We start from the raw sequence: 27,207 nt of genomic DNA, 5'->3' as shown, positions 1-27,207 counted from the left end.
TACTATACAAATGTTTAATATGTAAATAGGTTGTTATGACACTCTAGCCAATACCATAGTTTACTAATACCACATGCCAAAAAAACCATAACTCATGTTCATATGAGAATTTTGTTAATTAATAAAATTTAGTTAAAAAGACAAAAAAACACCACTAATTTTGAAATAAATTTTCGCTTTTGATTTATATTACTAATAAAAATATTCTATAATATTCCTTAAAAATTAAGTTCTTACTTTTTTTACCATTCCCTTAATAAATATAGATAAGTAAATAAAAAATTTAAAAATCCTATTCCAAAATAAACACAAAATAATTATTTTTTTTCTCATTTATATTTAAAATTTCAATTTAATTTATCTATAAATAAAATTACAATTATAATTATATATTGAATTTTAATATTTTTAATATAACTTCAAGTTTGTATTGTAACTCAATTTTTCCGTAACATCATAACCACCCTGTTAACTGAATTATAACCTTTGTTATACTTACCCTGATCTTATAAATGCCATCACGTTGTCAGTGTTTCTATGGGAAACGACATTGTATAGAATACGACAAGCGCCATGTAATAATGAAATGCATTGAATGTTTTATAATATTACAAGTACTATTAAAATTCAAAGATTAATAGGAAAAAGATTAAATTCAAAATTTTCTATATTATTACCAAATATGCCAAAGATTAACGTAACGTAACAAGTACTGTAGTTAAGTTTACTCCACGATATTTAAGTTAGAAACTTTTTACTAAAATATATTGTATATAAAATCATTGTGTTCAAATTAACCGAAAATCATTTAATAGATTTGTTATATTTAACCGAATTACGAGAAATGGATATATAGGAAGATAATTAGTCATGTGGCATTTTATTAGGTAAAGATTGTAATTTAAAATTTGGAAAATAGTTTTTTTAATATTATTGAAATATATATATATATATATATATATATATTTTAAATTAAATATTATGATTTATATTGGTTAATTATAAACTAATAATGGTTAATATAAAAATTAATTGTTATATTATTTCTCTAGAAAAGATTAATAAATTGATATGTGATGTAGGAAATCAATTGCATATCCACTTTAAGGACTTGCATAAATTTTGTTGGGTAGTAACTATTAGTAAGTTTGCAAATGTATATTTTTTCTCCTACTTATTAAGATAATGAGGAACACATAAACAAGGGTGAGTAGTAACTCTTGATAAGTATATTTGTTTGCATTTTTCTCCAATTAAGGTGTCTTGGGATGGAAGCACTTGAAGGCAACCAAAGGATGAGATTTCTGCTACTGACCCTTCTCGATGAGAAGGGAGGTGGAATCGTCCTGTCAAGACATTTATTTTTTCCTCAAACATCATATTATCATGCGAATCAATATTGATGTTTTCATGTTTGGCACTCATGAGGATATCCTTGGTATGCACAAGTAACCTAGAGCACATGAGGGATTTTTTCCTCAAACATCATACTATCATGCGAATCAATATTGATGTTTTCATGTTTGGCACTCATGAGGATATCCTTGGTATGCACAAGTAACCTAGAGCACATGAGGGAGAAGTGTTATCGAGATGGAATTGGTAACTTGGCACTTTTGTCATGGAGGTTTGGGGGATTGCAGACGTGGCCTTGTGCTCTTCGGCCACCCAACCCTCTTATGGTTTTGAAGACCTATTACTTCTTTGGTTATCTCTTCAAAAGGAGTTAGTCTTCTCAGTGCTCCAAGATTGTAAAGTTGGTTGTTGTAATCAAGTGGTGGGATTTGTATGGATCTGTTCATGGTCTGGTGATACCAAACACTTATTGGGTTGTCTTCTTTCGACATATGGTCAATTGGCATCCCCTCTTGGCTTGTCGTTGGTGGCTTTCTCTCCAGTTGTAGAGCTCCAATTAAAGTGTCCACTTCCTCTTAGTTGTTATCATTCTTTTCATCTATCTTTTTTCTTGTAGTTGGTACTTGGATAACTATATGATGATGTATTTCTTTGTAGGCAGTCATGGTTGGACCTAGTTATCAAGTCTATAGTCAGCTCAATACTGCTACTGGTAGTTTAGTAGTTTATTACTATGTTTTTGGGAATAAAAAGTTTGTCTTCTCTCATTGTTTCATGTTAATTGGAGACTCATTAGCTTACAAAAAGAAGTATATTTATTTGCATCTTATTTCTATCCATTTTTTATGAGTCTTCCTTAAATTATGGTGAGTAGTGATTAAGAATAAGCATGTTTCCCTACAAAACTTAATAATAAAAAATTCTTCCATTAAAAGTTAATTATTATAACTTGTATTGGTAAATACTAAACTAATAATACTAAAAAAATAAAAAAAAAATGATTATTATAATCATACTTTAAAAGGCACTAACAAAATAACTTGAATATTATTATATATATAAATAGATATATATAATTAAACTTATAAAATTGTATATTTTGTTTTTATATAAAATGTGTTTCTAGCTTTAATTTAATTTAATAATTAAAATAATGATTATCAAATAAAAATAATAAAGAGTTTTTGAAAACCTATTACTTCTTTGGTTATCTCTTCAAAAGGAGTTAGTCTTCTCAGTGCTCCAAGATTGTAAAGTTGGTTTTTGTAATCAAGTGGTGGGATTTGTATCAATCTGTTCATGGTCTAGTGATACTAAACACTTATTGGGTTGGCTTCTTTCGACATATGGTCAATTGGCATCCACTCTCAGCTTGTCGTTGGTGGTTTTCTCTCCAGGTCCAGAGCCCCAATTAAAGTGTCCACTTCCTCTTAGTTGTTATCATTCTTTTTGTCTATCTTTTTTCTTGTAGTTGGTACTTGGATAACTATATGATGATGTATTTCTTTGTAGGCGGTCATGGTTAGACCTAGTTTTCAAGTCTATAGTCAGCTCAATAGTGCTACTAGTAGTTTAGTAGTTTATTACTATGTCTTTGGGAATAAAAAGTTTGTCTTCTCTCGTTGTTCGTAGCTTACAGAAATAAGTATATTTATTTGCATCTTAATTCTATCCATTTTTTATGCAAAGTCTTCCTTAAATTATAGTGAATAGTGATTGAGAATAAACATGTTTCCCTACAAAACTTAATAATAAAAAATTCTTGTATTAAAAGTTTATTATTATAACTTGTATTGATAAATACTAAACTAATAATACTAAAAAAACATTAAAAAAACATTAAAAAAACATTAAAAAAATGATTACTATAATCATACTTTAAAAGACACTAACAAAATAAATTTAATATTATTATATATATAGATACATATAATTAAACTTATAAAATTGTATATTTTGTTTTTATATAAAATGTGTTTCTAGTTTTAATTTAATTTAATAATTAAAATAATGATTATCAAATAAAAATAATAAAGAGTAAAGTATTATCTCCATCATTAACTTAGATGTATTATAATTAATCTATTCAAATGTTGTAATTGTTTGATTTAATATAATTGTAATGTAATTAATTAATTAACGAGGAGCTGTTGCCGCTATATAATTAAAATTAAAATAACATTTATTAATTAATATGAAATTAATTTTTAATAAAATATTTTATTAGTAAAGAACCAGTCTTCCGCAACAAACAATAAACACCAAATCCAAATGCAAAAATATAAAACATTTTACCCAATGTTGGACGTGCATTTATAGGTGGCACGTAAAGTCTTCAACTACCAAGTTGTAGGTAGGGCGGTGTCTACGAAGGACTGAGATTAGGAATCATGCTATTATAGAGAAAATAAGTTGCTATCAACAATAAACACCCAATGAAAGAAAACTCTAATTTAATGAAATCCCATTAATAATGAAAGGGACAACTTCTATCCCATTTTCATAATCCAACAATAAGGACAGATGATTCCCTAGGGAATTTGTGAGAAATGTAGGTCGTTTCTAATTTATTTAATAGGGATTAGTAATTTGAGTCACTCGTTTACTAGAAGAACATGGAGGGAAAGAAGGGCTCCATGATAGTTATATGGACCACAAACTATATGGACCACAAAGAGGGAAAAAAAGGGCTCCATGTTATTTATATGGCTCGTTGAAAGGGATAAGTTTTTTTGAGTAAGTACAAAAATATTTTTATTAATATAAAAAGTTTTATATGGATAGACAATAATCACAAAGAGGGAAAAAAAGGGCTCCATGTTATTTATATGGCTCGTTGAAAGGGATAGGTTTTTTTTGAGTAAGTACAAAAATATTTTTATTAATATAAAAAGTTTTATATGGATAGCATATTATTGTCGAGAAATTTGATTTAAGAGTATAAGTCTCCAAACAAATAAATTAAAGAAAATTCAAAGGCTAATAAAAACAAGATCTCATAATTGTCATCATTTAAATCTAAATCTATTGTAGGTCATGGTTTTCCATACCATGTAATCAAGTATTGTAATATTATATAAAAAAATTATATTAATTTTATGGACAAGACAATAAAACAAATTTAGTTTTATATCTTTTTTGTTTTATATTTAAATTGATAAGAGAAAATTTAGGGGTGAAATTTCACCAACAATTTAGAAATTTTAATAGTAAAGTACATGTTCTCATTCAATATTGGCTTACTTTCTATATGTATAAATTTTCAAATTAGAATAGTCACCTACAATATTCTATATCGAAAAAATATTAAATCCTTTAAAAAACCTTGATATTGACATTATTTCTTTTTTTTTCTTGTTCTTTATTTAAGTTAGTAAAGTACATGTTGTCATTCAATATTGGCTTACATTCTATATGTATAAATTTTCAAATTAGAATAGTCACCTACAATATTCTATATCGAAAAAATATTAAATCCTTTAAAAAACCTTGATATTGACATTATTTCTTTTTTTTTCTTGTTCTTTATTTAAGTTAGCATGATTGATATTTTTGCATGGAGATTTTCATAGTCAAGAACATGATGATGATGAAAACTTCTCATAAACTATGTGTTAATCTTATTGAATATTTGATGTGAATAACACGATTAACAAGTAGGTAGACTAATAATATTAAGTACATTGACATTGTTACAAATTCTATGCTATATATAATATTTACTATAAAAACATTTTACTATTTTACTCACAATAATGAAATATGTTTTTTCAATTGGTAAAATAAAAAAATGTTATAAATGTTGTATGCCAATTTAGTCTCTGCCAAATAAATTTACAATAATATTAAAGTGTATATATATATATATATATATATATTGAATATTGTTCACAAGATTAGAATAGATGGTGACGAGTTGTTTTATTAAGGCACTTTCTGGTGTAAAGTCATGAGTTGAAACTTTGTGAGAAAAAATCATCTATGCTAAGGGCTCATGTGGCCTAGACTAAGTGTCATCCCTTTTGACACTTTAGATGCCCCGCTTCATGGCTACTCACATAAACTAGTAAACAAAAAATCATAGTGAATATTGAAAAGACACTTTCTAACCTCATTAATTTAAGCATTTTCACTGATGTTAATTTTTTTTTTCATTTTCGTCTCTTTAAAAATAATAATGATAAAAAACACCAATAAAAATTATTATACAAAAATCTTAAAGCTCCCCAATATCATAAACTTTACACTGCAATAAATATCTAACCATATGGATACATGCCATGTAACTTACTCAACAGAAATTGACATCTAACCATATGTACATGCCATGTAACTTACTCAACAAAAATTGATGCAATTGTTAACGTATAGCCCAAAACTAAAGTGTGTTGTATCCATTAATGCCATATCGTATGACATTGCAAAAGGATATTTTGTACATTTAGATATAAATATCAATAATTATTCAAATCTTTGAGCAATGCTAAGTCTAACTAAAGGGAAAACCATCTAATGCTTGTTTTGGAAATTTTGATAGGATATGTTTTTTGGTTTCGAAGTATTTATATAGGCTATTTAAATATTACTTTAATTTAAATTTGAAACTGTTTTTATTAAAGTAAAGTTAATAAAGCTAGTGTAAATAGCACAATGAACAAAATAGTTATTTGATCAATATAATCATTGGTTTGGCAACGAGGATACATGTTGTTTTGAGTTTAAAATTTATTATTGAAATAAGGCTTCTGTGATCCATATGAAGTTGAGAAGATTCTTCAACGAAAATCACATAGAGATACTTTTGTCGACGTGTTTCGAACCAACTAGTGTGGTTCATCGTCAAGACAAGTTGAATGAACAGATCTGCCAGATCTGACTTCAACTTAGAAACCTGCAAGCATGCCCGTTCAAAACGATGAACCTTAGTTACCATGGCTCCTCCGTGTAGGGATTCAATTATTGAATTAAGGCTTCTGTGATCCATATGAAATTGAGAAGATTCTTCGGCGAAAACTACATAGAGATACTTTTGTCGACGCGTTTCGAACCAACTAGTGTGGTTCATTGTCAGGACAAGTTGAATGAACAGATCTGCCAGATCTAACTCCAACTTAGAAACCTGCAAGCATGCCCATTCAAAACGATGAACCTTAGTTGCAATGGCTCATCTGTGCAGGGATTCAATTATTGAATTAAGGCTTCTATGATCCATATGAAGTTGAGAAGATTCTTCGGTGAAAATCACATAGAGATACTTTTGTCGACGCGTTTCAAACCAACTAGTGTGGTTCATTGTCAGGACAAGTTGAGTGAACAAATCTGCCAGATCTGACTTCAACTTAGAAACCTACAAGCGTTCCCATTTTAAACGATGAACCTTAGTTGCAGTGGCTCCTCCGTGTAGGGATTCAATTATTGAATTAAGGCTTCTATGATCCATATGAAGTTGAGAAGATTCTTCTGCGAAAATCACATAGAGATACTTTTGTCGATGCGTTTCGAACCAACTAGTGTGGTTCATCGTCAGGACAAGTTGAATGAAAAAATCTACCAGATCTGACTTCAACTTAGAAACCTGCAAGCCTGCCCATTTAAAACGATGAACCTTAGTTGCAGTGTCTCCTTCCTACAGGGATTCAATTATTGAATTAAGGCTTTTATGATCCATATGAAGTCGAGAAGATTCTTCAGCGAAAATCACATAGAGATACTTTTGTCGACGCGTTTTAAACCAACCAATGTGGTTCATCATCAAGACAAGTTGAATGAACAGATCTGCCAGATCTGACTTCGACATAAAAACCTGCAAGCGTGCCCGTTCAAAACGATGAACCTTAGTTGTAGTGGCTCCTCTGTGCAGGGATTCAATTATTGAATTAAGGCTTCTGTGATCCATATGAAGTTGAGAAGATTCTTCGGCAAAAATCACATAGAGATACTTTTGTTGACGCGTTTTGAACCAACTAGTGTGGTTCATCATCAGGACAAGTTGAATGAATAGATCTACCAGATCTGACTTCAACTTAGAAACATGCAAGCGTGCCCGTTCAAAACGATGAACCTTAGTTGCAGTGGCTCCTCTGTGCAGGGATTCAATTATTGAATTAAGGCTTTTGTGATCCATAAGAAGTTGAGAAGATTCTTTGGCGAAAATCACATAGAGATACTTTTGTCGACGCGTTTCGAACGAACTAGTGTGGTTCATCATCAAGACAAGTTGAGTGAACAGATCTGCTAGATTTTACTTCAACTTAGAAACATGTAAGCATACACGTTCAAAACAATGAACCTTAGTTGCAGTGGCTCCTCCGTGCAGGGATTCAATGATTGAATTAAGTCTTCTGTGATCCAATAATTGAATCCTTGCACGGAGGAGCCACTACAACTAAGGTTCATCGTTTTGAACGGGCACGCTTGCAGATTTCTAAGTTGAAGTCAGATCTAGTAGATCTGTTCATTCAACTTGTCTTGATGATGAACCACACTAGTTTGTTCGAAACACGTCGACAAAAGTATCTCTAAGTGATTTTCGCGAAGAATCTTCTCAACTTCATATGGATCACAGAAGCCTTAATTCAATAATTGAATCCCTGCACAGAGGAGCCAGTGCAACTAAGGTTCATCATTTTGAATGGGCACGCTTGCAGGTTTCTAAGTTGAATAGATCTGGTAGATCTATTCATTCAACTTGTCCGAATGATGAACCGCACTATTTGGTTCGAAATCCGTTGACAAAAGTATCTCTATGTGATTTTCGTTGAAGAATCTTCTCAACTTCATATGGATCACAAAAGACTTAATTCAATAATTGAATCCCTACACGGAGGAGCCACTGCAACTAAGGTTCATTGTTTTGAACGAGCACGCTTGCAGGTTTCTAAGTTGAAGTCAGATCTGGCAGATCTGTTCATTCAACTTGTCCTGACGATGAACCACACTAGTTGGTTTGAAACGCGTCGACAAAAGTATCTCTATGTGATTTTCACCGAAGAATCTTCTCAACTTTAAAATTTATTTATAAACATCATAGAGGAAAACTCTTATAATTAAGTAATTTCCTTTACTGAACAAATTACATAATAAATTATTAGGATAATTTTTGGTTTATGAGGAGGAAAACAACAATTTACATGTTTTAAAGGACTATTTTAGAGTCTGACAATATCGAACAATAAATGATACCTGGCTTGATATGTGTGGAATAAACATTAAAATTTGAGATATGAAAAAACTACACTCTTACATCATCTTCTTTTTAATTTAAGTGTTGTTTTGTAGTTTTTTTGTTCTCGATGTGCGAGTGATCAAAACAATTTTACTAGGTTTCTTAAGATAGGGAGAACTTGCAACAATTTTTAAATTTGATGTTTCTCTGGGATGTTGGTTTATAGATCTGTATATAGTGAATTATTTTAGGTATCCATTTCATATTTGGTGCTTCATATTATCAATAGTAACATATTTGAAATATTTCTAGAGTTTCAATGTCTCTTGTATTATTGTCTTTTAAGAGAAAATGTAATAGAGAATATTCATGGCTTGGAGTTTTTGGGCCACTTTGAATCCCTGCACGGAGGAGCCACTGCAACTAACGTTCATCGTTTTGAACGGGCACGCTTGCAAGTTTCTAAGTTGAAGTCATATCTGGCAGATCTGTTCATTCAACTTGTCCTGATGATGAACCACACTAGTTGGTTTGAAACGTGTCAACAAAAGTGTCTCTATGTGATTTTAGCCGAAGAATCTTCTCAACTTCATATGGATCACAGAAGCCTTAATTCAATAATTGAATCCCTGCACGAAGGAGCCACTACAACTAATCTTCATCGTTTTCAATGGGCACACTTGCAGGCTTCTAAGTTGAAGTCAAATCTGGAAGATCTGTTCATTCAACTTGTACTGACGATGAACCACACTAGTTGGTTCGAAATGCATCAACAAAAGTATCTCTATGTGATTTTCGCCGAAGAATCTTCTCAACTTCATATGGATCAAAGCCTTAATTCAATAATTGAATCCCTACACGGAGGAGCCACTGCAACTAAGGTTCATCGTTTTGAACGGGCACCCTTGCAGGTTTCTAAGTTGAAGTTAGATCTGGCAGATTTGTTCATTCAACTTGTCCTGGCAATGAACCACACTAGTTGGTTCGAAACACGTCGACAAACTTATCTCTATGTGATTTTCACCGAAGAATCTTCTCAACTTTAAAATTTGTTTATAAACATCATAGAGGAAAACTCTTATAATTAAGTAATTTCCTTTACTGAACAAATTACATAATAAATTATTAATATAATTTTTTGTTTATGAGGAGGAAAACAACAATTTACATGTTTTAAAGGACTAGTTTAGAGTTTCACACTATCGAACGATAAATGATACCTGGCTTGATATGTGTGGAATAAACATTAAAATTTGAGATATGAAAAAACTACACTCTTACATCATCTTCTTTTTAATTTAAGTGTTGTTTTGTAGTTTTTTTGTTCTTGATGTGCAAGTGATCAAAACAATTTTACTGGATTTCTTAAGATAGGGAGAACTTGCAAATTTTTTTAAATTTGATGTTTCTCTGGGATGTTGGTTTATAGATCTGTATATAGTGAATTATTTTAGGTATCCATTTCATATTTGGTGCTTCATATTATCAATAGTAACATATTTGAAATACTTCTAGAGTTTCAATGTCTCTTGTATTATTGTCTTTTAAGCGAAAATGCAATAGAGAATATTCCTGGCTCGTAGTTTTTGGGCCACTTTGAAATTCATAATATGAATGTCTCTACATTTTTTTTAGGATCATGAAACACAAAGATAATTCGTAGTGTTTAAAGATGTCACTGTTAGGATTCCACTAGTCACAAGGACAAATTTACCTAGAGTATTTTCACCTTTAAATAGGCTATATTCCACATGAACACCTTGGGAAAAACCATGTGTTCTCATAAACTTAGAGATCGAAAATTTCTAGTAGCTTGACTGAGTCAAGTTTATGTGAACCACCATAACAATCCCACACCCCCCCACCCTTAAAATTAACTTAGGGAGATTGAATTTGTCCTGATAATTTATCAACCCCCTCATTTGAGATCTTACATTTCCCACTTCAAGCTAGGATATCATTACGCCTGCCACCCTCATATCTATCCAAGTGGTCCATTCCACAACTTGATGACTCCATGAAACATTCCACTACATGTATGGATGATTGAAGTATTAAGGAATTATAACAATTCATTTTCTTTCATACATGTATGACTCAAGAATAGGTCTTACAACTTCCTAGCAGAATACACTACCTTGGACCAAAACCCTTAGGGTGTTATCTGTTATGAAACCAGCTCAAGAAAAAGATAGAAAAGATAGATCAACGCCTTAAAATTCAGCCTCTTCGAGGGGGCAACCTCCTTTACATTACATAAATGAACAATTCTTGAATGATTCAAATGACAAAACCTCCTTTCTATATATAGGAGTCTAAGGAGTCACAAAATAATCCAGCCGACCTAACAATAATAATATAAAGCCACAAAAATAACAATAGATGGATTCTATGGGGCACAATAATAACAATATGTGGGCAATAGGGGCACAAAAATATTAATAAGGGGTATAACTACAATAGTAATGAGGTAATCACTAGTATTATAGGGACCCAACATGCCCCTCGCCTTCAAAAAAGTGTTGTCCTCAACGCTTGAGTAGTTTTGGATACTTCTGCATAAAATTCTCATCCTCCCTTGTGGAATCTTCAACAGATAAGTTCTTCCACTTGATAAGATACTCTGAAATTGATCGATTTCGTAGCTGTCGAGTTCTTGTTTCTATGACTGCTTCCGGTTCCAATATAATTTTTCCTTCCTCGTCAAGTTCTGGCAATATTGTTTGAACTGGGAGCTTGTCGCCTATAAACTTCTTTAAACATGAAACATGGAAAACTGGGTGCAATCGAGAGGCTGCAGGAAGCTCCAATTTGTATGCCATAGTACCAATCTTTTGCAACACCTTGTATGGACCATAATACTTTGGTGATAATTTATTATACTTCTTAGCTTTCTTGAGGGACATTTGCTTATATGGTTGTAGCCGTAGGAATACCCAATCACCTACATCAAAACTTCTTTCACTGCGATGTTGATCTGCCTGTTGTTTCATTCTATTCTGTTCCAACACGAGGTTATCCTTTAAGAGTTGGAGGACTTGTTGTTGATGTTCGATGTGATGTTCCACTGCCTGAACCTTAGAATTTTCTCTTAAATATGATGTGATGGATGGTGGTTGATACCCATAAAGTGCCATAAATGGGGTCGTTTTTGTTGCTGTATGGAAGGAAGTGTTATACCACCATTCAGCCAGAGGCAACCATTTGACCCATTGTGTCTGTTTATTAGATACAAAGCAGCGAAGATATCCTTCCAAACATTTGTTTACTATCTCAGTTTGCTCATCAGATTGAGGATGATAAGATGAACTATGATCTAACTGAGTACCAAGACAAGAAAATAATTCTGTCCAAAAATTCCCAGTGAAAATGGGATCTCTGTGACTTACAATAATCTTTGGGTTTCCATGTAGCTTTTGAATTGTTTCCATAAATGCAGTAGAAACTGTACTAGCTTTAAATGGATGTGATAATGCACAAAAGTGTGCATACTTGGTAAGTTTATCAACTATCACCATGATGACACTTTTTCCCTCAGACTTGCGTAAACCTGTGATAAAATCCATTGAAACCTCCTCCCAATGTTGGCTTGGAATGGATAAAGGTTGTAATAGACCCAGTGTCTTAATTGTTTCCACTTTATTTTGTTGGAAAACTAAACATTCCTCCACAAACGTTTGAATATCTGATTTAAGGCCATCCCAAAAAAATTCCTTCTTAACCCTGTGGTAAGTTTTTAGAAATCCTGAGTGCCCTCCTAAGGTAGAAGTGTGCAATTCCATAAGAATCTTTTGTTCTAGCTGGGAATTCTTACAGAGGTATAACCGATCTTTGTACCATAACGAATCATTTTGCCAGCTAAATGTATCAAACGTACTGGAATCTTGTTGTAGCTTTCGAATAAGTGCCCACACTTCTTTGTCATTCTTCCATTCCTCTCTTGCTTCGTTTATCCAATCTGGCTGGATAATAGAAATGGCACACAACAATGCTTCCACATCCTCATCCTTTCTTGAGAGTGCATCTGCCACCAAATTTTGCTTCCCTTTTTTGTAGATGATTTCAAAGTCATAACCAACATCTTTGTGACCCACTTTTGTTTCTCTTTAGAGGATAATCTTTGTTATAAAAATTATTTAAGGCTATCATGATCCGTTTTTACCTTGAAGTGTCTTCCCATTAGGTAGGGTCACCATTTCTTAAGTGCATGGAGTATTGCCAACATTTCCTTCTCATAAATAGCTTTGCTTAAAAACTTTCCCTTGATTGGATGAATTTCAAAAGCAATGGGTCTTCCATCTTGCATTAGAACAGCACCAATTCCATTTCCTGAAGCATCACATTCCACAATAAAGGTTTTTGTGAAGTCCGGTGCAGCTAAGACCGATGCTTGGCACATTGCCTCTTTAAGATGTTCAAAGGCCTTTGTTGCTTCCGAAGTCCATGAAAATGCATCTTTCTTCAATAATGTTGTTAGAGGTGCTGCTATTCTCCCATAATTCTTAACAAACTTGTGATAATACCCTATCAACCCAAGAAATCCTCGCAGATGCTTTATGGATGTGGGTATTTTCCATTCCTTAATGGCTTTAATTTTGCTAGGGTCTACCTTAACTCCTTCATGAGATACAATATGACCCAAATATTCCGCCTCTTGGAATCCAAAGAAACATTTGGATCTTTTTGCATATAATTATTTCTCCTCCAATAGTTGTAGTGCCCTGTCAACATGTTCAACATGATCCTTCCAAGACTTGCTGTAGATTAGTATATCATCAAAAAATACTAACACAAATTTTCTAAGGAATGGTTTGAAAATTGAATTCATCAAACCTTTAAATGTTGAAGGTGCATTGGTAAGGCCAAAAGGCATGACCAAAAATTTATAATGACCCTCATGAGTTCTAAATGCTATTTTCAGAATGTCTTCAATCTTCATTCTGATTTGATGATATCCTAAACGAAGATCCAACTTGGTGAAGTAAATTGATCCATGCAATTCATCCAGTAATTCATCAATGACAGGAATGGGGAACTTATCTTTAATAGTGAGCTTGTTGAGATCCCTATAATCCGGACACATGCACCATGATCCATCCTTCTTGTGCACCAATACTACTGGAGCAGAGAAAGAACTTTGACTCGGTTGAATTATACCAGCCTCTAGCATTTCTGCAACCATACGTTCAATTTCACTCTTTTGGACATAGGGATATCTGTACGGCCTGATGTTTGGAGGAACACTTCCTGGAATTAGATGAATAGCATGATCATGATCACGCATAGGTGGGAGACCTTTGGGAGTCTCAAATACCTTGGAATGATTGTCTAGGACTTTTTGGAGATCTGGAGAAATAGATGATTCTGATGTGGAAACATCTAGCGAATATAATTGTGCAATTACACCTCTTTGCTCCTTTTTTAGAAGCTTTGTCATACCATTAGAGCTGATTATCTTTCCTAGTTTCCCTGCAATGCCCCTTAATTCAACTTCCTTTCCTTCCGCAGAAAATTTGATGAAAAGTTCTTGAAAATTAAAAGCTATTGTACCCAAGGATTGTAGCCATTGGACTCCTAGTACAACATCAGCACCTCCCATTGGAATGGAAAGCATTGGGCTAGTAAATACATATTCTCCCATGGATAGCTTGATATTATGGCACTTTCCAGAGCAAATTATTGTTCCTCCATTTGCAATCATCACTTGACACTCTGGTGCTGGATATAGGAAGCAATTCATTTCTTTTGCTACCCTACAATGAATAAAATTGTGGGTGCTTCCTGAATCAATCAACACTATTACCTTTTTCTTCTTGATTTGTCCTTATATCTTGATGGTTTGAGGAGTGGTAATTCCCGCCAATGCATTACAAGATATGGTCGGATTTATTTGTTCTTCATCTAGGCTTTGTTCCTGGAGTATATCCTCTTCCTTTGACCTTTCTTGCTCCTTTTCTTCTTCCTCTTCACAATCTAGGTAGAATAATTTCTTCTCAGCACACTTATGACCTTTAGTGTATTTTCTATCACAACTGTAACAAAGCCCTTTTGCTCTTTTTTCTTCCAATTTTTGTGGTGTCAACCTTATAGGTTGTGGAAGACTAGGGGCAACAACACTTCCGTCTTAATACTTGTGAGTGGTAATAGTTGTGAGTGGTATGCTTCCTGGTTGCCATAATTTTGCTTTCCATTTTCTTGCTAACCTAAATGCCTTCTCTAATTAATCAGGTTCCCAAAGGCGAACATCATGTTGGATATTATCCTTTAAAGACCCTATGAACACATCAATCCTATGCTCCTCTGGAATATCTTTTACCCTTATGTTCAATTTCTGGAACTCCTCAATGTGCTCCATTATTGAACCCTTTTGTTTGAGACTTATCAATTGGCTAAAAAAAGTGTTGCTTTTTGTATCCTCATAATGTGCTATCAATTCTTCCGTAAAAATTGCCCAAGTGATAAATTGTTTACGAGAGCAAAACCATTGATACCATACAAATTGATTTGGTTCCAAATATAAAGTTGCCATACGTACCTTTTGTGTGTTTTGCACATTATTGAGATCGAATAATTGCTCCATCTGTAATATCCATGTTGCGGGATCCTTGCCATCAAACTTTCCCATATCGATTTTTGGAATATGGTGGGTCTTCGATCCAACATTAGAGTCTATGATATCATGATTAACATTTCTTTTGTTCGCGTCATGAGTTTCCTTTACTACCTTTTCACCATTAGTAAGTATTTCTTGTAGAAAATTTGTCAAATCTGTCTTCATATCTGTCATGCCTGTCTTCAAGTTTGTGTTCAAATCTATCTTCAATTCTTCCATGTCTGTCTTTAAATCTGTCTTCCAATCATCCATCTTAGCTTCCAAGCCCTTTATCTTAGATTCCATGCCATTTATCTTAGCTTCTGTTAGCTTTTGTGAGCGTGACATTTGTTGCACTTGTTCTTGTAATTTTGATATATCATGTAGCATTTCTTCCTCTTCCTCATGAGTCATGCTAGAGCTTTCAGGTTCTTTACTAGGTGTTTGCATTTTCTTTCCTCGGGGCATCAGTTACCGATAATAATTCCTTACTATGCCCTTTGAATTCCTTCAAACCCAGCTTACGCAAAAATTTAAAAAAAACTACACACCTTTTGTCACCTTGTAGAAGCCTGATATTGAATCTGATGCATCTCTGTAATTCCAGATCCTCCAATTTTGAAATTGTGACCTGTAGTAGCCTTCTGAATCCTCTTTCCAATGCCACAAGTCTGACCCAAATTGGATTCTCCAAGGAAGAGTTATGCAAAATCTCCCAAAGTGACTTGATTATAGACTAGTTCAGTAGAACGAACTTGTATGACATGCCACGAGTCACTGTTTCGACCTTTGGATCTGAAAAATTCATACAAGAAACAAAAGTTTGTCCTCTTTCTGTACCTTCTTACGAAATTTCAATCTGATCCCCAAAGAGAAAGTTATGACAATTTTCCCCAGGTCACCTGTTTGGAATGTAATTCAGGAGTCTGCAAAAATACCAACTTCCTCAGATCATATCTCCGTAAATATAGCGTGAAAAGCTCTGAAATTTGGACCTGAGGTTCAGCGCGATTTTTTCTCAAATGGGTTTTTTTTGCAACTTCTAAAACATCGCAGAAAAAAAAGGTATAGCGAAAATTCCACGATGACCTGTTTGGAGCAGCGAAACCCTAGAATCCAAAGCTCTGATACCAAATGTTATGAAACCAGCTCAAGAAAAAGATAGAAAAGATAGATCAACGCCTTAAAATTTAGCCTCTTTGAGGGGGAAACCTCCTTTACATTACATAAATGAACAATTCTTGGATGATTCAAATGACAAAACCTCCTTTCTATATATAGGAGTCTAAGGAGTCATAAAATAATCCAGCCGACCTAACAATAATAATATAAAGCCACAAAAATAACAATAGAGGGATTCTATGGGGCACAGTAATAACAATATGGGGGAAATATGGGCACAACAATATTAATAAGGGGTATAACTACAATAGTAATGAGGTAATCACTAGTATTATAGGGACGCAACATTATCACACCACTGCTACTCCCATCACATGCTAGCTCATTCACTAAAATTAAAACCATTTAATCCATCCCACTTTTTGGGTCCATACGATCACTCTCGCAATATATCTCTAGCTTTTCTTATTAATACCTTTACCTAGCCTTTCTCGCTACAATTGATTTTTTTTGCAAATTTACCTCTCTGATTATTGATCACACATGTATAGTTGTGGTCATTTTATTACCTCTACAAATCACATGCCTCAGTATAGTGGCATAAAGGCAATTCACACTTTTTAGCTTTCTAACTTTCATTTTTGCTTTATAGGTCTAGGAGGATTACTACACTTGGAAATGTCCTCATTTCTTCTCTTACTCTTACTCTACACTATTGTCTGCTACAAATTAAGGAAAATTTCATTCAGATAAGTCTTAGCAAATGAAACTATAAGGCACACCATGAATACTCATTCACAACAAAAACGACATATTCTCCCTTTTTTCTAATTTTCTTACATCCACAACCACCACCTCCTTACTCACTGCTTACTACTTTGTGTTGTGTGTCACATGTGGAATATCTCATTAGCTAGTCTTTGTAAGAGATTTTCTGGGAACAATCTACTCGACCTCCAATTTGATCTTTGGTACCAATTGTTAGGATTGTAGGTTTTAACCCTGTATAGAAATTACATGCATACAAATTCTAAAAATAGAAAATATACAATGGCAAGAAACACAAAAAATATACAAAAATATTTTCCCCTCGATCCCAAAAACGGTGCTGCCAGATTGATTTTTCATTATTTTCCTTTCAATGTTACACCAAATATATATAGATGCCGAAGCATTCATAAACCCCAATCCATTAACCCTAGATTAGAACATAATCATAGTTCCTTAGACCAGATCTACAAGATACCATGGAAAGAAAACCATAATGCCCAAAACCATGTGCAAAACCCATGCAAAAAACCATAGGTAGGTCTTCCCACCTAATATAGGATCCAAAAATATTGTTTTTCCTGGGGCACTATGCCAGACCCCGCCCCCTGAAAACCCCCCGACAGGGGTGGCTTCCACCGTCCCTATGACCCCATTGTTGTGCCCGACTCAACGAAGGGGAGGCATAGGGCTAATCGTGGAAAGAATATAAAACACACCCAACAATGATAACAAAACACCAATAAAAGAGGGTGTGTCTAAATACGCCATTTTGGGATCCCACTGGTAACTAGAAAAAATTTACTCGGAGTCCTTATGCCTTTAAATAGGCTATGTTCCACATGAATACCATGGGAGAAGCCATGTGTTCTCATAAACCTAGAGCTTGAAAATTTGTTGTAACTTGACTAAGTGAAGTTTACGTGAACCACTCTAATAATTTTATGGTTTTTCATTACAAGCAAAAGACCTTCTAGTAGAGGTTTCTGCAGAAGCCCTTATATCAATTTTTCTCTCTAATTTAATTTTTTAGAAAATTAGAAATGCAAATTAGCTTAACATTGCCATTGTTTTTGAAAGAAAAAAACTTCCCTGTGCAGTGCGCTCGATATGCTTAGATCGCATCGATAGTGGTGCACCTTGTAAATTTACAAGGTACACCGTAGTTCAACGAATGAACGTAACCCATTGCTATTGTTGTGATGCATTTAGTAAAAGTAAACACACCAAGAAATATAAAAGTTGTACATTAATGCATTACACCTGATGTGTTTATATTTATCAAACACACCACAAAAATAATATTTAAAAATTTAGCTATAGATTTATGCATTCGATAACCTGAACATTCTACGACGGTGTGAAAATTTTATACCTACGCATTGGTGCATAAGTGTGACGCACCATGATGAAAAATTAAATTTGTGAAACAACAGTGGTAAATCATACTTATGTGTCCACTAATGCCAGTGCAGTTGTGTTTTACAACACACTAAAGATGGTGCATGACTGTGTTTTAGGCACACCAATTACTTTTTTTTTTAATTGAACGTTATGTTTCCATGTATATAAATACATTTTTAATTTAATAAAAAAAATGTATTTTATGTATGATGTATTTTATATGTCAATCATGTAGTAGAGACTTCAGCAAAGGGAGAAACAATAGGAGCAAGAAAAAATGGCAGACCCATACAATATGTTCCAACCATGGGAGGCCAGAGAGAGGGAGAGGGATTTATACCATCCCCTTATTACTACAATGACCTGAACCCTCTTAAGAAATGTAGGCCTCCTCACATACTATGAGGAGGCTACATATCTAAAGGTACACTTTGTCTTATTGGTGCATCTGATCTTCCAATGGAGTGCCCACAAGCAGAGTTCCTATGTTAGCCCTGGGGCGTGGTATAGGCCCTTTGAGGAGGACATATACTTTATCACTAGGCTTTCCAGGAGAGGTGAGGATTTTTCCTAGTTCTCTGATGTACCCCATGGGGTTGAGACTGAAACTCAACTTGTATACACTTAGATATATGTCAGGCCTCATGCAGTACATCCAACAGATTTTCAGGTGTGTGATGTAGAAATACATATTTATTCTTTTCTTGCATATGAGGTTAGGTGTATCTCGTTATTAGTTACCATTGTTTCACACTCTAGTAGTAATGGAAAGAACATTATTTTTCCCTCTTTTGTATTATGTTGATTCTTTGATTCAAGTGTCACATTGTATCAGATCATCTGCCATTTTTTGAGGCAGTTTTGTACGGATTTAGATATATGTTATGCGTTGAAACATGGGAGGGAGACCTTCCCTTTCTCTTTAGAGATTTATTTTTTATTTTTTGAGAGGTTTCCTAAGATGAGGTCTACATTTGACTATCACCCTCCTAGGTCGATGTCTTAGTTATGGATGCACATGTGGGGGAAAATGATGCCTAAGTGGGGTTTACCAGAGTATCTAACTGGGATTTCAACTGAGGCATTAGCACTACTAGCTAGTGAGGATGACCATGAATTTTTTGCATTGGCTTTTTTATACGTGGGAATTTATTGGAGACAATGTCCCAACGTCCTCTTCACACTGGCTTAGCCTCCAGATGATATAGGTAATATTAGTGTTTTAAATTAATCTAATTTCATTTTATTGTTTTTAATTGATTAGAATAAAATTTATTCTAGCACATTATTTAACTTGTTTTATTAAATTGTTCAATTCATTTTTCTAATTATTTTTGTGTACTATATATTGTGTAGACACCGACACATTCGGTGGGGACATGCCTCCTCCCCCACCGAATGGAGGAGATGAGGTGGTGGGTGAGGCCTAAGAGGGTGACGTACATCCTTAGGGGGGTGTGGGTTTCCAAGATCGTAGGGTTGGTTTGCAATTTCAGATGGAATGTTGTGACAGACTGGCTAAAGTTTTGTTTGAGGAGGGAGTTCACCCTACAAGAACTCGAGATATCAATGCAGATCCTAGGTTCGTCAATCTCTACAAGGATTGTTTGCACAAGATGATGCATCTTATGCGTCATAGGATTGGAGTTGTTAGGGTATTGGCATCGTTTGATGGATGCAAGACATGTAGCAACAGATAAGTAAGATGAGGGCGGTGATCATGATGATGATAGTGGTGATAATGATCACGATGATGAGGGTGTTATCATGATTCTTCGAGTATTATTACCCCATTGGATCATGGTCGTCAGTCGCGTGATCATGAGATGTTAGAGCTAGAGGATGTGCCTTATGTTTCTCCTGAAAGAGCAAACCAACCACCTCCTCCTCCACCTCATATTTCATAAGACCGCATTGAGCTGGCAGTAATTGACCATCCATCGTCATCTATTGCAGAATAACCACCTCAAACTTTGACAGATGCTGAGGAAGTATTTGAACATCCATCGTCTCCTACTGTAGACCAGGCGAATAACACTACTATGTTTATTGTATCATATATTGAATGTAGTTGTTTGACATCACGTAGCTATAATTTGACTTGTTTATATATATATATATCTATATATATATGGTGCAATTTTTTGGTTCATGTTTATGTACTTAATTTATATGTTGGTGTTGATGTGTATATTGTTAGGTCATGTTAGATCTGTTCATTTAATGTGCTTGGAGATAGATATGTATGTGATAACATTTATTTGACATGAGATGTATATTAATTTGAGGATCTGTGTGGCGATGATGCTAGATTACAATGTTTGTGTTTTGTTTGATGTGATCACGATGATGATGCGCTGCTAAATTATTATATTTGTGTGTTGGCTAATGACGTTTATATGTGATAGAGTGGTAATAATTAGATTATAGTAGTGAATTCAAATGTGTATATTAGACGATGCCTCTGTTTATTAGATAGCCATCATCCTAATGTTTATTTTTATGAAATAATATTTATTATATATTGGAAATGTTTGTGTTTTGTTTGATGTGATCATGATGATGATGCGCTTCTAAATTATTATATTTGTGTGTTGGCTAATGACGTTTACATGTGATAGAGGTGTATATAATTGGATTATAGTAGTGAATTCAAATGTGTATATTAGATGATGCCTATGTTTATTAGATATCCATCATCTTGATGTTCTTTTTTATGAAATAATATTTATTCTATATAGGTGAACTTATATCAAAATTTTGTATATGAAATTACATTCAAAACCACTTTAAAAAAAATGCAAAGATATTTTTATATTACAAAATTTAGTATGGTTGAAACTATGATTGTAAAATTATAATAAATATTATTCTATTGCTTAGATAGTTCATTGATATTGAATCTAACTTAATTAGTTAAATATTTCAATACGCACAAGGAAAATATAATTAAAGGTAAAATAATTTAGTTAGTTAGATTTGAGAATGATTGTGACCTTAAATCCTTATTATCATAAATGTTGTCACAATTGGAAATACTTAGTTTTAAATGTAAAAATATTTCCACTACAAAAAAACATGTAAAAAAGTTTGTGAATGTTACTATGGGGGAACTATGAGAGCCAAGCTAAGATGTTCATTCTTCATAGACAACCATGGGGGGATATTGTTATTGATCATTACTACATGCCAAAAAAGATAGTTTTCGTTTTGGAGGGAATACGGGTTGAATCCATTGAAGGTTGTGTTGAGTCATAGACTTCGTATTTCATCCTAAATTTTTTCAGGTCATGTATCCTTTATATGCTTCATGGCTATTGAATTTGTTGGGATTCACATAACTCCTGACTCACTTCTGTGTGAGGCATGCCATCCCTGCAACATAGATTATTCTTTGCAACGAAATAAATTCTGAATCCTTGGGATTATATGCATGTGCCTCAATATCTTATGAGGAAAACCATGTGATTTACCCATTTTTTTTAAATTATGGTACTTGTCATTTCCACATTTCAGACATATCTGTTTGTCTACATATTCTCCTCTATGTAGAATACAATCATTCAGACATGTATGATTTGATATGTAATCAACACCCGGCATTTTCAACAACCACTTTTCCTCTTCACATCTACCCAGAGGGCCATTATAACTTGAAAGAACCTTATGTTTGAATAACATGCAGTTGGTGGGGAATATAATTGTACAATGTCAATATTTAATGTTCACAAAATAAACCATTTTTAATGTTGATTGTGTGACAATATTCTCAAATAAGGGACTTGATAGATCATGAAGGTAAATTACCTCAATATTGTTGAGAAACATGCAATCGACATGGAAAGCTTTACTTTGAAATTGTACAACAAAAATGTTATCCCCAGTTAAGTAGATTTTGACTTGCCTCCAGGTCTAAAGAGAGGGGTGTTGAAATAATATTCCAGGCTTTCGAATAAGGTGTCAGTGATAAGAGTATCATCCCATAGCTCATCATTCTAGAATGCATCTAACAACATTTCCTCCATGGAAATTGTATCCTGTAAGTAATCATCCATACCAACCTCTATTTGATTGTCTCCATTGCTAACTCGTGATGAAGAACTACTATTGTTGTATTCAATCCTAATTGGTGAATCTGGACATAGTGGGAATTGAATAGGTGGTTGATTTAACAATTCTTTGTATGCTTCCTCTTCGAGTCTTTCTATTAATGCAACCTTCTCTCAGGTTGACATTGTAGTGGGGTGCACTAGAAGATGGCAGGTGGGTCGCTCATCATCACTAAAATCCTAATTTCAAAAATATTGAATGCCATTAGTGCAATATTAATGACATTAGTAAGCATGTCAATGCATTTCGTTTGTTGAAATTACATTATACCAAACAATTATTACCATCGTTGATCTGAGATTGTGACTAGAAGATGCCATGTTCCAATTGGCAGGGTGAAGAGACTACCCATTTTCATCTACCAATTGCTTGTGATATGTTGCTCCTGATAAGAGCTTCCGACATTTTTGAAATGGAGGAACATTTTCTGCATGTAAACTCAATTTTGAATTAGGATCTTGAAAATACATTGTTATTCAAATTGACATGGTTAAAGAAAAAAATAAAAATAAATTGGATAATCAAAATATAAATAAAATCTGAACTTATTAAATATGGAAAGGGAGAACTCAGTGAAGGAATTTGATCAATTATATGGAACGAATTGGAAGTTGAAGAATTGGCCATTTGATATTATTGATATTTTATCCCTGCATTTGAGAAAAATTAGAAATAAAAATTTGTGTGCATATCTAAAATTAATCCTGAGAACCATATAACCACAATATCAATTTCAATATAGTTTTCAAACCATTTTCAATAATAAGGAAACTTTAAGTGGAAAATGTATACTATGAAGTAATGTAATTCATGTCAATGTGTCCTAAAGGATAATTTGAGATTAATATTCCATTTTATGTGAAAATAAAATTTCAGATAGCTTTTATACCCTACCAGTGTGCTTTTCAAAGCAAATCGCATTGATGGATTTAAAATATACCAACACTAGGGCATTCAAATCATACCCACACTAGTTTTCGACATTTCGAAAAAAAATATGTTATAATGTAGGTGCTCTTGTACAAAAATACACTAATGAATTTAAAAAAAAAAAACAACACCTCTACGAACCTATTTTCAGATTTTAGAAAATAAAAACGAATTTAACCAACTCAATGCTCTTATAACAAATAGAGCACCAATTCTTTTAAATAGAAACTGCAATGTTGCATTAAAAAAATGAATAACATTATTTTTGGATTTCAAAAAAAAAAATTGTATCATGTCGGTGCGTTGAAAAAATTGGTGCCTCGACAATGTCTATGTGCTTAACTATCAAACAAATCGATGTACGGATAAATTGAAAAAAAAACCAAGAATTTTTTTTATTTTTTTTTTTTAAATAAAAAAATGAGGGGCAATTGACTTTTCGAAATCTAATTTCATAAAGTCTTTTAAATAGAAAAATTTTATTCACTATTTCAATATTTTACCCAAAATTTCAAGGGAATGATTTTCAAGAGAGACATACCAGGAGCATTGTGCAACAACAAAATACTTTGGAGCAACCAAACTCTTCAGAAGATCAGAAGTTCAAAGGTATGATGATTCACTTAAAACCCTGCATAGTAAAATTTTTAAATTTTATTGTTTATTTTATGAATAACAAATTTTACAATTTCTGTTAGGGTTTAATCAAAAGAGAGATCACTTTCAAGAGAGACATAATGGAAGCACTGTGGAGTAGCAAAATTTTTGGAACCATAGAAGGAATAGAATTTTAAAGGTATGGTGATCCACTCAAAATCCCGAATAGAAAAAAATTAAAAGTTTACTATTATATTTTTCTACAATTTTTTTTAGATTTATTCACAATTCAGAAAAAAATAAAAATAAAATAAAATAAAATAAAAACATAAAAATATAAAAATAAAAATAAAAAACTTTGTATAATAAAAAATTTACTATAGATTTTACTAGTAAAATTTTTTACTATCTTTGTTCCTATTTAAATTTAATTAAAATTCAGAAAAAAGGATAAATAAATAAATAAATAATAAAATTAAATTAAATTAAAAAATAAAAAAAAAATTAAATATATATATATATATATATATATATATATATATATATATATATATATATATATATATATATATATATATATATATATATATTCAATACTTACCTTAAACCTTTGCTTCTTCCTTCAAAATTTCACCTTAGGGTTTAACTTCCTCTACCACTTCACAATCAGGGTTTTTTATTTTAAGCAGTTTATATTTAATGGGTTTGTGTACTTACTATATAGGGTATTTGACATGTAAAGTAGGGGAATTACTTATTGAATTAGATCCAAACCCTATCAACACTGTCCATTTAAAAAAAAATGGATATATGTTCCACGGTGCACCCAATGTAATATAATGTGCTGGTGGGCACTGTGTAATATGTTGGCATTATGTTCTCTGGTATGGCTATATGTTACAGATGTTGTACTTGATGGCAACTCCCATGACAAGGCTCTCATTTTATTGAAATAAGAAGGACGCAGGATATCAGTTCAGAAGGTGCGTACTCGCAGGTACACCTTGCAGGGACCGCGTCTAGAGAAGCAGGCCAGCCATTCAGGAGGTGCGTCCACCCAGTGCACACATTTCAAGGCAGAGAAAAGCTCACGTGGGGGTTTCTTGTGTTTTACTCTTGGTATCTAGCCGACGGTATTGTGTTATTATGGTGTCGGCTCGTGGTATTGTTCCATGATTTGAGGAGGAGCTTGCCTATATAAAGCAAAGGAGATCATTTGGTTTAAGCATGGTTTTGGTTGAATATCTTATGAGGGCTAGATCTGGTCTAGATCTAAACAAGGCAAATCTACTGATGGACCGAGATCTCTTCGGCGCATGTTCAGATCTATAGATCTGACTGTCTGGGTTACTTCTGAAGTCTTGAAATCATCTATGCCCAGAGGGACGCAGGTGCAGTAAGGGTTCAGGTGCGCCGGGACGCAGGCGCAGAAGGGTTCAGGTGCGTCGGGACGCAGGCGCAGAAGGGTTCAGGTGCATCGGGACGCAGGCGCATAAGGGTTCAGGTGCGTCGGGACGCAGGCGCAGAAGGGTTCAGGTGCGTCGGGACGCAGACAGTTCAATAGACTCAGAGCGAGGGACGCAGGCTATCAGTTGAGCAAGGTGCGTCCGGGACGCAGGCTAGCAGTTGAGCAGGGTGAGTCCGGGAAGCAGGCTAGCAGTTGAGCAGGGTGAGTCCGGAAGCAGGCTAGCAGTGGAGCAGGGTGCTTCCTTCTCTTAAAATCTTTGTTTATCATTGTTGTGTTCTGGGTTTGGTCCTATTACTGTTGATCTAGTTACTACAGTTGATTGGGTGATTCTCTCATACTTGATGATCAATTGATGCTTATGGATCCAGTTTGAAAATTTATGAAAAGTGGTCCTTGTAAGAAAAGAAGTAGGGGGTTGTAGCTCCCTTCCAGGAGAGACTGGAAAAAGAGAGAGAGTTGTAGCTCTCTGCAGGTTGCAGCCTGCGTACTGGTAAAGGACTGCACCAGTACAAAACCATTGTAAAAGAAGTTTCTAATTTGAAAGAAGATAGAGACATATTGCAGCAGGTGGTTTTCACCCACATTGGGTTTCCACCTTACATCTTGTGTTCTTTGGTGTGACTATCTGTTTTCTTTGTTCATGCACATTATTTTATGTTACTGACATGCAAATATAATTCAAAGATCAAATAAGGAAGGTTCATTAAATGAGTTAGATAATACTGATTCACCCCCCCTCTCAGTATTATTTCCAACAATTGGTATCAGAGCGGGTCCTTCTGAGGAAGCTTGATCGCTTGAAGGAAAAGATCCATCAGAATGGCTAATCCAGAAAGAGAGGCACACATCAGGCCACCAGTCTTTGACGGGAACAATTTTACTCACTGGAAGATAAGAACCACTACATATCTACAATCACTTGGAGCAGAAGTTTGGGGAATCGTAGAAGGAGGATACAAATTCCCATCAGCAACTCCTACAGATCCAGCAGAGAAAAAGCAATATGAGCTCAATGCCAAAGCTTTTACTGTCCTATTGAGTAGTTTGACTCAATCAGAATTTATGAAGATCATGCATTTCAAATCAGCTAAGGAAATATGGGACAAAATCGTCACAAGCTACGAAGGAGATGATCAGGTAAAAAGAGCAAAGCTTCAAACTCTCAGAATCCGGTATGAAACTCTTAAGATGCGTAATAATGAAAGCATAGCTAATTATTTCCTGCGTATGGATGAGATTGTGAATTGTATGAGGGATCTGGGTGAAGAATTTGAGGAAGTTGTCTTAGTTGAAAAAGTTTTGAGATCTCTGTCTGCTAAATTTGACTCTAAAGTATTTGCCATAGAAGAAAAGGAGAATGTGCGGAAAATCACCATGTCACAACTTCATGGGATCTTAACTGCTTTTGAAATGCGACAAGAGGTACCACCAGAGGCCGCATTCGAAGTATCAGAGGAAGAAGATGAGGTAAATTTTGTCAAGAATCTTGAACGGGGAACTGGATGGTTCAAAGGTAAGCTACCTTTCAAATGTTTTCTATGTGGTAGAGTTGGTCACTATGCTGCTAGATGTCCTCATAACAAAGGAAAGATATCTGAAGAAGATGGTAGAAGATATTATACCCATATTAAAAGTTCATTCAATGATAGTGAAGATATTAGAAGTCTCATGGCACATAAGAATAAGAATGCTTCA

Source organism: Pinus tabuliformis, chromosome Q (assembly GCF_031772625.1).
Source record: "Pinus tabuliformis cultivar Carrire ecotype Pingquan chromosome Q, CPIR1, whole genome shotgun sequence".
In the NCBI taxonomy this organism is placed as follows: Eukaryota; Viridiplantae; Streptophyta; class Pinopsida; order Pinales; family Pinaceae; genus Pinus; species Pinus tabuliformis.
Note: the sequence above shows the minus strand (reverse complement) of the source record.